This window comes from Lactuca sativa, chromosome 3 (assembly GCF_002870075.4).
Source record: "Lactuca sativa cultivar Salinas chromosome 3, Lsat_Salinas_v11, whole genome shotgun sequence".
Lineage (NCBI taxonomy): Eukaryota > Viridiplantae > Streptophyta > Magnoliopsida > Asterales > Asteraceae > Lactuca > Lactuca sativa.
Window position 1 is genome coordinate 105,962,707 of NC_056625.2, and position 10,885 is coordinate 105,973,591.

Below are 10,885 nucleotides of genomic sequence, written 5' to 3' on the forward strand. Positions count from 1 at the left end.
TGACGAATTGATCCAAGTAAGAATGGCGTACCCTATTCATTAAGTTCATGAATACTACGGGTGTATTGGTCCTATCCGAGAGGTATCACTACGGACTCGTAGTGTCCGCATCAAGTTTGGAAGATTGTCCTCGAGACACCCTTCACTAACACTCATAACTGGTGATATTCGGATCTTAGGTTCATTTCTGAAAGGTACGTCATTCCTTGTGGTGGGTCAACCAATTCATCTAGGTGTGGCAGAAGTTAATGATTTCTAATGGAATTCCTGTCGAGGTATGCACCACGAGGACTTCCTAGGGTATCACCCATCCTAGTACTACTCTCGGCTAAGCATGCTTAACTGCAGAGTTCTGATGGGATCCGGTGCATTAGTGCTGGTATGATCGCACCCACTGACGTCTGTCATCTTGAAGAATAAGACCAGAGCTCTCAAAGGTGAGGAGCTTGGTCTTATCATTCTATTGTTGAGTAGTCGTTAAGATGTTTGAACAGTTCTTGTATCTCCGCTGGTGTAAGACCGTAGGGCGATCGGTTTACAGGAGTCGTATTGGGTCCTAAGTTTGTTCGCATGACGATGCGTTCACTCATAGTCTTGGGCAGTTCTCCGTCTGTATGAGTGGTACTTCGGGAAGGATTAGAAACATGAGGTACTCCATGAATGAGTACTTCGGTGTTCTGGACTATCAGCTTCATGAGAAAGACGATTTTGGAGAAAGAGATGTGCGCCTGAGACTGATATTGCGAGGATCGAATTGACTCGAGTCGTATGATAAAGTCAGAATCATAGGGAAACTAAAGACATTAGATTTGAACATAAGGCATTACAGACAAAACACAACAGTGCAACCTTTAACATAGTTACTATACTTTAGATTTACTACAAGACTATTGTTGCGAACAAGGTATACTCCAAAAGACAAGTATACACAACACGAGGACCCCTTAACTGACAGGATCTCGCAAAAGATAAGACTCCAGTTGCACTAGTTTTAAATAGTTTATAAGTCTGTCACTACGAAACGCCTTAATTACATCAACGTGGGTCCAGAGTAGTCTCTCCTGCGGCGGTGGTCGGTAGCATACTTCCGTCTGTGCCAACATTTACTACCTCTGGGTAGTTCCTTTTGTAGTGACCCACCTTGCCACAACCGTAGCAAGCCTGGTTCACACCGGTGTTGGGCACTTGGTTGATCGGCCTTGCTAGGCTCTTGCAGTAATGTATGGTGTGCCCCTTTCTGTTGTAGTTTGAGCACTGTATCTCCCGACAAGGTCCGCGGTGGTGATAGTTGCATTTGCTGCACTTTAGGATATTTCCAGCATATTGTCTAACTGGTTTAGGGACAATTAGGATACCCGAAGGGATGGTAGTAGGAGGTACCGATGTCGTGGCTGTGAAGGTTGTTACCGGTGGTTGTTTCTTGTTCGCCCTTCGAAGCGATTTGTCCTTAGATTTAGCCCAAGACTTCCATTTGTTACTCTTGGTCTCGGGACTTGGGATGTCGTGGTAGTTTTCTGCTCGTTGAGGTGCTTGATTGTTACCCGGATTGGAATTATTGTTAACAAGCCCGCTAACATTTGTGTTGTTAGCGTTAAGGTGGGTCAGAATAGCTGACACGGCAGTCGAGACTGCAGCTTGAAAGGTAGTTGCATCAATCTGAAGAGTTGGTGTTTGGTTGAGGGTTTGATCGTTTTTCTTTGGCGACATGATTCTGTTTCACGGAAAGAAAAATGAATTTGTGAGCGAGTATGGTTGAACCTAGACGTAGTTCGATCGCTCATGTAAAGAATAGAAGTATGTTCTCTAAGGTTTGACCTACATCCTTATGATGCAGTCCTAGTACGGAATGGAAGTATGTTCACGAAGGTTTGACCTACATCCCTATGATGCAGTCCTAACAAAGAGTGGAAGTACGCTCGTACAATGGTCTCAAGACGTTTGTCATTCAATTCGAGGTATCATTGGTTGGTGAATAATATGATCCATCCACTAAAAGAGACTTGGAACTGTCTCCGGAGTTAAATTACTATAGTCCAAATGACTTGACTAAAGCATGTTTCAAATAGACTCCAATGAAAGTATGATGAGAGTATTTGAACAAAAATGTGACACGGAAGTTAGCCGACTGTCAACATCATCGATGTTTAAAATGTAATAAGTTCAGGGAAATTTGACCTTGAAGAAGGTCTTACATCATATCCGGAGTAGCAAAAGTTTTGGCCGCATAAAGGCCTAACTAAAAGTACCTACAGTACAAGGAAGTTTCATAGAAAATGCCACATAGGACATAGACAGGAACACAGTTCTTTAAAACAATAAGGAAAGTAAAGTCTCTCCTACTGGTGACGATCATCCCTCTGGTGAACTCTTAGGTCAGCCAGTTGACGTTCCATATCAAGCAGGTGTCTTTCGTGCACCCTCTGGCGTACTCGGAGTTCTATGACTTCGGCTCGTGATTCAGCCAGTGCTTGAAGTAGGGTTTGATGGTCTCTTTCAGATCTCTCACGAGCATCTTCCAGACGAATGGTGTGAAGGGTATGCATTCTCACATTGGCGACAACTTCTGTGATTTGATGTAGGGCTGTCCTGCCTTGAATCTCATTTCGGGCCACCCTGCGGACCAAGATTGGCAAGATTCTGTCTGCTGAGCCCCCACTGCTCAGGTCATAAAAGCTTCGGTGTCCATTAAATGGCATGGGCTGATCCTGTCCTTGGCTCCATGTTTCCAAGCATTCCACTCAAGGAGGTGTCGGGCCATGAAAAGCTGGACGAGGGTTAGGATTTGGAAAAGGAGCTTCCTATGGTAGGTTCTAAACCTCGGGTTTGGAGTTACCATCATCTGCGAGGTCTTCATCGTGGTGATCATTCAAAGGAATTGGATGATCATTCTCTAGTTCTTCCCCAAACCATGCAGCAATGACTTCGTTCGTAAGGTATGGGTTGCCGTGGGGATGGAGTCTAGCCATGTTATATACGTGGGAACTGGGGTAAGGAAAGAATTATTAGAAGAACTATCTAGATAACTATTAGAAAATATTCATTAGTTACATCGCTATTTGTAAAGTGCATACCGGTTATATGTAATCACAACAGGATAGGCCTTCGAATAAGTGACCTTAACTCCAAATTCACAAGGAATAGGGGTAAAGCAAAAATTTCACAGATTCTAAGTCTATAACATGCTAGTTACATATAGCCTTAGTGTATCCGCTTAGCAACTATCAACTTAGTAATGAAGATCCTTCTTTTGTTCTCAAGTAAGTAATTATAGTAACACAAAACACCCCTATGGTATTTAGGTTTATGTTCTATTGTTCTCATTGTGGTATTGTTGGTAAGATTTTAGACTTGTTGCAACCTCACAACTACGCTTAGGCACATGCTAGTCAACCCTCGGATAATATAGTTGATCAGGCTATATCTTCCAAGTTTTGACTATATGTCTCTAAGTCTACTTGTGCTGCCCAACAATCGTAATTCTTTTGTACTGTCCTAGAGACACTGATTTTAGTATGAATGCAGGCACGTATACTTAATTAAATATTTTATTATTTAAAGTATAAACTCTTGGTCAGAGTATTTTAATCCTAATGTATTTATAGTATGTATACCTTTTATGGGTTGATATACTTAATTCACTATAAACAATGCTCTGATACCAATCTGTCACACCCCAAAACCAAGAACAACAGAAACGTTCTGGGGCGGAGAACGTCATGTAATGTATCATAACAATGCAAAGTAGTAAACAAGCAACAACATCATCCATTGCATTAGTAGTATAATTTTAGTTACAAGTGTTCTTTCATAATATAAGACAACATAATGAATAATCAAAATAAAATAGGAGTCTTGATTTCTCCGTCTTCACAGAACCTGGTCGTCGTACCTGTCTATTTGTGACTTGAGAATACAAGTTATTTTGAAAGCGAATATCAGCCAAAAAGCTGGTGAATTCATAAGTATTAATGTGTGTTTGATTTGTAAAACTGTAAAGTAATGACTTGAAAACCTTTGGAAAAAGACTGTATAAGTATGAACTGTTTGAAAGCAGTTGAAAGCGTTTGAATACCCTAGCAAATCCCTATGATTTCTATTAGTATAAAGAGTAGCCTTCTACCAAGACCCGAATGTTTTGCTATAACAAAGATGGGTTTCCCCTCTATAACTACTATTAACAAAATAAAGTCTACCTTGTCGTTTATGTGAATGTATCACAAAATAAAAGTAATAGGAAAAATATAGCCATATAAGTGTTGTCCTTTTGTATTAGGATCAACTCGACATCGCGACTGCCGAAAAGGTATTAACCTTGAACATCCATAGATTGTTCATTTTCCTCTGTAGTTGGCAGCAGGTTTAAGGAATGGTTAGTCCCGTAGAGGTACTCCTAATCTAAGTATTAACCGTAGGCATCCGTAGATGTTCATTTACCTCTGAAGCTAATAGCAGGTTAAAGGAATGGTTAGTCCCGTAAAGGTACCCCTAATATAAGTATTAACCGTAGGCATCTGTAGATGTTCATTACCTCTGTTACTAACAGGTGGGTTCCGGAATGGTTAGTCCCGTCTAGTCATCCTATTAAACTAGGATAGGTAGAACTAATTTACACGTATGGTATGTACTAGTAACTCATCATATAGAATCATGGTACAAGTATTCATGTAAGTGTATACAAGTAAATGTATTCATGTAAGAGTATCTATTTTGACGTATTCATGTAACATGTAATGTATAGTATAGACACATGAATGAACTGACTCTGGTGAAATTCCTTGTAATAGGAGTAATGTTTGGTATCTCCTAACTATCCCTATAATAGTTTACTGGAAGGTAATTGATGTCCAAGAAGGTTTATACACCCTTGCTATACGAGAGTGTGGGAACTGAATGAAGGATGAAATCTATCAAATCAATACATATATATATATATATATATATATATATATATATATATATATATATATATATATATATATATAAGAACATAAGTGTATAGAAATAGTTTCGATCAAGAGGATGAAAAATGGTTTTGTCAGACATTTAGGAGTTTTGAACAATAACTAACAATCACTTGATGTCATTTTAATAATCATTTCAAAAGTATATCCTTTGATAATAAAGTATAACAGAGTTTTGTAAAAACCTTTGTAAAGTTTAACAACTAAGAAAGACGACTTGATGTTAGTATTCGAAACGTTTTGGAAAGCCATTTACAGAATTCTATTTGGTAAAACAGATTAAACCGTAGTAAATCCTTTAGTATGCTGGTTATTAATCACATAGTTGATATAATAACTAGCATGATTCAACCTGTATCCCCCCATTAAAGCATTTAAAAACATTTAGAAACATTTAAAAGGTTAATTCAAGGGGTATGAACTCACCTGCAGTGAGTGGATCGGAAGGAAATGTCGGACAAGTGCTTGGTGCCAAGTGAAGACTTAGATACACACAATGATCCTAATTACATATGAAGACATATGTATATAACCAATTAGTGATTTTAACACTAATTAAACTTGTATAAACATCCTATTGCAAGGAAAACACTTTGGTCAAGTGCTAGGAGGCTATCGTGTTGCAACAAAAGGAATGCAAAGCCTCGTACGGTAGTTTATGGCCCAATGACCATCTTTATTGGAGTTTACGGCCCAGGGGAGTTTACTCCTGGCCGTAAACTCTCCATTGGTCATTAAAAGGGGCTTAAAACTCTAAGGGCTTAAGCGCTTAAATGCTCCAAATCTTTAAACAAGTGTTTGGGTGGGTTGAAGGTCCAAGAATGGCCTTGTATGGTGTTTACGGCCCTGGGACCACTCCCCCATGAGTTTACGGCCGTAAACTCATGGTAAGGAGTACCATTTCGTGAACTATGGTCCTTAGGTCCATGGGGTAATGTTCTATGCTAAAATCCAAGGCTTACTAAGGTGTTAGGGTGACATTTGCACCCTTAAAAGGGGTTTACGGCCCAAGAACATGTCTTGGCCGTAAACTCCTTGAATCCCATGATTCCTTATGTTTTCTAAGCTCTAAACATGATATACCTAGTGTATAATGAGTTGGATCAAGTGTACTTACAATCTACGAGGTCAAATGGTCGATATTGGCCAAGAACACGAGTGTGTGTTCTTGGTGTTCTTGGTGGATCTTGAAAATCTACAAAATGGAATGATTTCATGGATGAAATCATGTAAAATTACTAGATCATCTAAGATATCAACTAGTTAGGGCAAGAACCTTACGAGTTTTGAAGATCGGTGACGAAGATCGGGATGGTACTTGAGAGGATTTGGGCCAAGGAAATGAAAGAAATGAACAAATGACCTTCATCTTCACCATATAGGGTGAGTTTACGGCCTGCATGGAGTTTACGGACGTAAACTTCCATGTGGTGGCCGTGAACTCATTGTTAGTGTGCTTAAGGCTCGAACTTTGTGCTATAAATTCAGCAGATAAACCCCGACACTTCTTCCTTAAATGTACAAGGCTCAGAACTCTCAAACGGACTCTAAATTTTGCTGAATGATAGCAGGAATGAGTTTGACTTTCTATTGACTTGGTATGTTGTACATAATGAAAATTTCGGGTTGTCACAGTTTAATCCAGTGTTGTAAAAATCGGTATAGGCGACCGATTAATCGGGGATTAATCGCTAGGCGGTCTTCAACCGAATAGGATTAAGGCTAATCGGTTGGCTTAATCGGTTTTGGTCAAAGGGGGTCAAAGTCGGATCTAGACGGTTCTAATCAGTCCTAGGCGGGTCCTAATCGGTCCTAGGCGGCCTAATCGGCTAAATTTCAATTTTTCAAATTTTTAAATATTAAACCAAAATTTTCAAAATTTCAAAAGTTCATAGTATTTTAATGTTCAACTAATATATAAAAAAAATTAAAACAAATTTAAATCTTTTCTCCAAAATTTTCAAAATTTTTATGTTTTCAAATATACAAATACCCGAATTTACTTATTTTCTTAAGATATATTAAAATTTGAATAACATTTTTTATTAATTGGATGATAAATTGTTGTGTTTGTTAAACTTATTATTAAAGTTTTATACTTATTTATTTATATTCTTACGAATAAAGTTAAATTTATAAATTTTTGAATAATTTTCTTAATAATTAATGGTCCCCGATTAATCCCCGCCTAGCCGATTAATCCCTAGACTCCAGTCCACCGACTAGCTAACGTCTAACTTTTTCTACAACCTTGGTTTAATCCAAGGAGAAAAGTGGTATATGAATCCATACTTGTTAAATTCGATGAAGAATCTTATTCAAAAGACTCTACTAATCATTCTTCACCAATTTTCAATGAACTCATTTCTTTCTTATATTCTTAATCCACCGAAAAAGTCACACCATGTGTTCCCTCTGTCCCTGTTTCAAATTCATTCGTAGTAGATGACCTGAAAACTACTTTATGCCCCATTCTGAGATTGAAACTCCTTCTAGTCTCATCAACTCTTCCACTATTGAGAGCTTCTCTATGGCTGTCTTCTCAAAATTCCATAGTGTCAAAGATCATCTCGCGTCTCAAAATATATTGGAGACATCAATGATAGAGTTCACAATCGTCAATAGGCAACTAGTAACTTATGCATGTTTATTAACTTCGTTTGACTAATTGAGCCTAAGAAAGTTAGTGTTGCACTGGAAGATGTTGATTGGATTAAAGCAATGCAAGATGAACTGAATGAATACAAAAGACATAATGTTTGGACTCTAATTCTCTGTCCAAAAGACAAAATAATTGTTGGCACACGCTAGGTATTTCAAAACAAAATGGATGAAGATGGAATTGTAACTAGAAATAAGGAAAGACTTATGGATCTAGGGTTTACTCAACTCGAGGGTTTGGATTATGATGAAACTTTTTCCCATGTAGCTAGACTGGAATCAAATCAGACTCTTTCTTACTTATGCTTTTAAAGTGTTTCAGATAGACGTAAAGACCATTTTTCTTCATGGGGATCTCGAGAAAAAAGTTTTTCTCAAGCAGCCCTTTGGTTTCGAAAGTGAAAAATTCCTTGATCATGTTTATAAACTGGATAAAGTTGCATATGAGCTGAAGCAAGCTCACAGTGCATGGTATGATACATTCACTACATATCCTCTTCATAATGGATATAAGCGTGGAGCAATAGACAACACCTTGTTCATCAAGAAATCATGGTATGATATTATGCTAGCTCAAGTGTATGTCGATGGCATGATCTTTAGGTGTATGTCGATCACATAATATTTGGGTCAACGAATGAAGCGCTGAGCAAGGAGTTTGTTGAAATCATTTCTAGGAAATTTGAAATGAATATGATGGGTGAGCTGTATTATATGTAGGTGTTCAAGTCAAGCAACTATCCAAGGGCATTTTCATTAGTCAAAGCAAATACATTTCCAATATACTAAAGAAGTTTTCATTCGTTTATTGAAAGCTAACCAAGACTCCAATGTCTCTTACACTAAAGATATCTACTGACTTAACATGAAATGATGTTAATCCCATGTTTTATAAAGGAATGATCGGGTCCTTGTTATACCTTAATGCAAGCCGCCCTGATATCATGTTTTCAACCAACATGTGTGCCCATTTTTCAAGTGAATCCTATCTTCCCGTTATGGAATGAATTTTTCATTATCTTAAGCATGCACCCAATCTTGGACTCTTGTATCCTCATGACTCTAAGTTTAATTTTATTGGTTATACTAACTGAGATTATGTAGGTTGATCATTAGATAAAAAAAAGTACACCTTTAGGGTGTCAACTTTTGGGAAGTAAACTAATAAGTCGGTCCAACAAGAAATAAGCATTGGTTTCATGCTCAACTTTTAAGGCCAAATATGTTGTCGCTAGAAGATGTAACAAACCGTTATTTCAAACTTATGTAATAATGTAGGTCAATTTGTACTTCTTTTTAAATAAATAAAGAGAAATTTTGGCATACTATGTATATTTACATAATTGACCCTCAAAAATAAATTATTAAATAATCTAAATTGGGTTGAACCAAGTGATATAGATTGTAACAAGTTTTCCAAAAATATAAAGAACACTGAAATCCGAGATATAACGAAGAAGTTATGACCAATCGAAAATCTGCGACAAAACCGACAAAACACTGTTCAGTGTGAAAACTGAATTTTTAATAAAAGGCTTTCTAGCCTTAACAATTTAAATGAAAGTTATGGTTTATGTTAAACCGAAAACTGTCATAAAAAGAACGCCAAAATCTGACTTCGTATGAGGAAGTTATGATTTTTCTAAGTTTTAGTATAGCAGTGTACAACTAAAAACTCGAAATAAAGATCGAGTGGTTTTTAGCCGACACAACCTAAACAAGAATTGAAGGTCTCGTCATTAGTAGTACAACGGTAAAAAGACAGACAAAAACGGACGTCGTATGAAGAAGTTATGAATTTATAACGGATTCACGTCCCAATCTGTTTAAAATAATACTATTAAAAATAAATCAAAATTACCCAACGAAGTCTAAACGAAAGTCGTAGAGTATAACTTTACCTACGCGTGCATATAAAGAACGTCAAAAACGGAGTTCGTATGCAAAAGTTATGAATTTTACAAGTTTTGGCAGAAAAATAAAGAAAAATAGCAAAAACCAGGAATATTCGCATGAACAGTAACTGCCACGTCACCCTCGCATGCAAGCCTCCACTTGGCATCTTCTGATTGGACCGTAGCCTTGCGTGTCACCTCCTGATTCAACCAAGTCCGAGGTCCACTTAGAACCGGACAGCCTCGCATGAGACACACCGGAGACACCCCTCGCATGCCCCTCGCACGCTCCTCGGACACCCCCTTCGCACGTGCCCTCTTCCCATTGGACCGAGGTCTGGTCCAATCCAAGCCTACCACCTCCGAACCGAAGCTGCTTCCCTTCGCAAACTGTCAGCCTCGCATAGCCTCGCATAAGCCTCGGATCCGAGGCTTCGGCCTATATAAGGCATGCGAGGGCTTCCGAAAATTTTCACTTTTTCACCCCAAAAATCATTCTCTTTCACATTCTCCACTCCCCTAAGCTCATATACAACCCCTAAAGCCCCGGTATCAAGACTCGAGCCCGAAGTAAGCCGTGAAGCCCCGAAATTCTCGAGAAGTAACCTCTCTCCAGTCAAAACTCTGCCCGATTTGAGCCGGTTTCTCGACAAATAAACTCATTTTCGTGAAACGAAACTCTGTCCGAATTACCACCTATCAAGTGAGTTCATACCCCCGTATTTTCATAATTTCTACTGTTTTAAGGGGGGGAATACAAGTATAACACAACAACTTTGTGTTATAAATAAATGATTTCAAATCACGATAAAATGATTTTAAAGCATCAAAAATACTTTAAATATTGAACTCTTTTGTAAACTTATTTTTTAACCCAAATATACATATTTGTATATATAATTTAATATAAATAAGATTTAAAAGGCTTAGGACTAATAATTCATTCTAGGTCCTTTTCCTTGTTTGGATGTGGACTTATAGTACCAGTTTTTTGTCCGAATGTCGTTCAAATTTTACTTATATATAAAATTGTATATGTATATAAAAATAAAAATTATTTCATCAGTTTAATAACCCTTTGTAACATGTAGAGCAAAGGATTACATGCAAAAATAGTTATTTACCAATTCATAAAGTACATATAAATTATAATAGGTATAATTTATGATACGTAGAGCAATAATTCATATGAATACACTGTTTTACATGAAACAAGGGTTTTAATTCAAAACAAATCAAGGGTTTACACTTATCAAATACATGTTCAGGATACTAAGTCAAGAACATACTGTCAATCATTTATTTCAAATGATTGGGTTTTCATAACTAATATACATGTAACGTTTATATGCTTTTTATGAGACATTC

The 10,885-nt window shown here is 37.5% G+C and overlaps 1 pseudogene; it reads right to left on the minus strand.

The window, feature by feature from the left end:
* Positions 1-274: 274 nt before the first annotated feature.
* Positions 275-393, minus strand: LOC111898083 (5S ribosomal RNA; annotated as a pseudogene).
* Between the last annotated feature and the right edge of the window lie 10,492 nt (positions 394-10,885).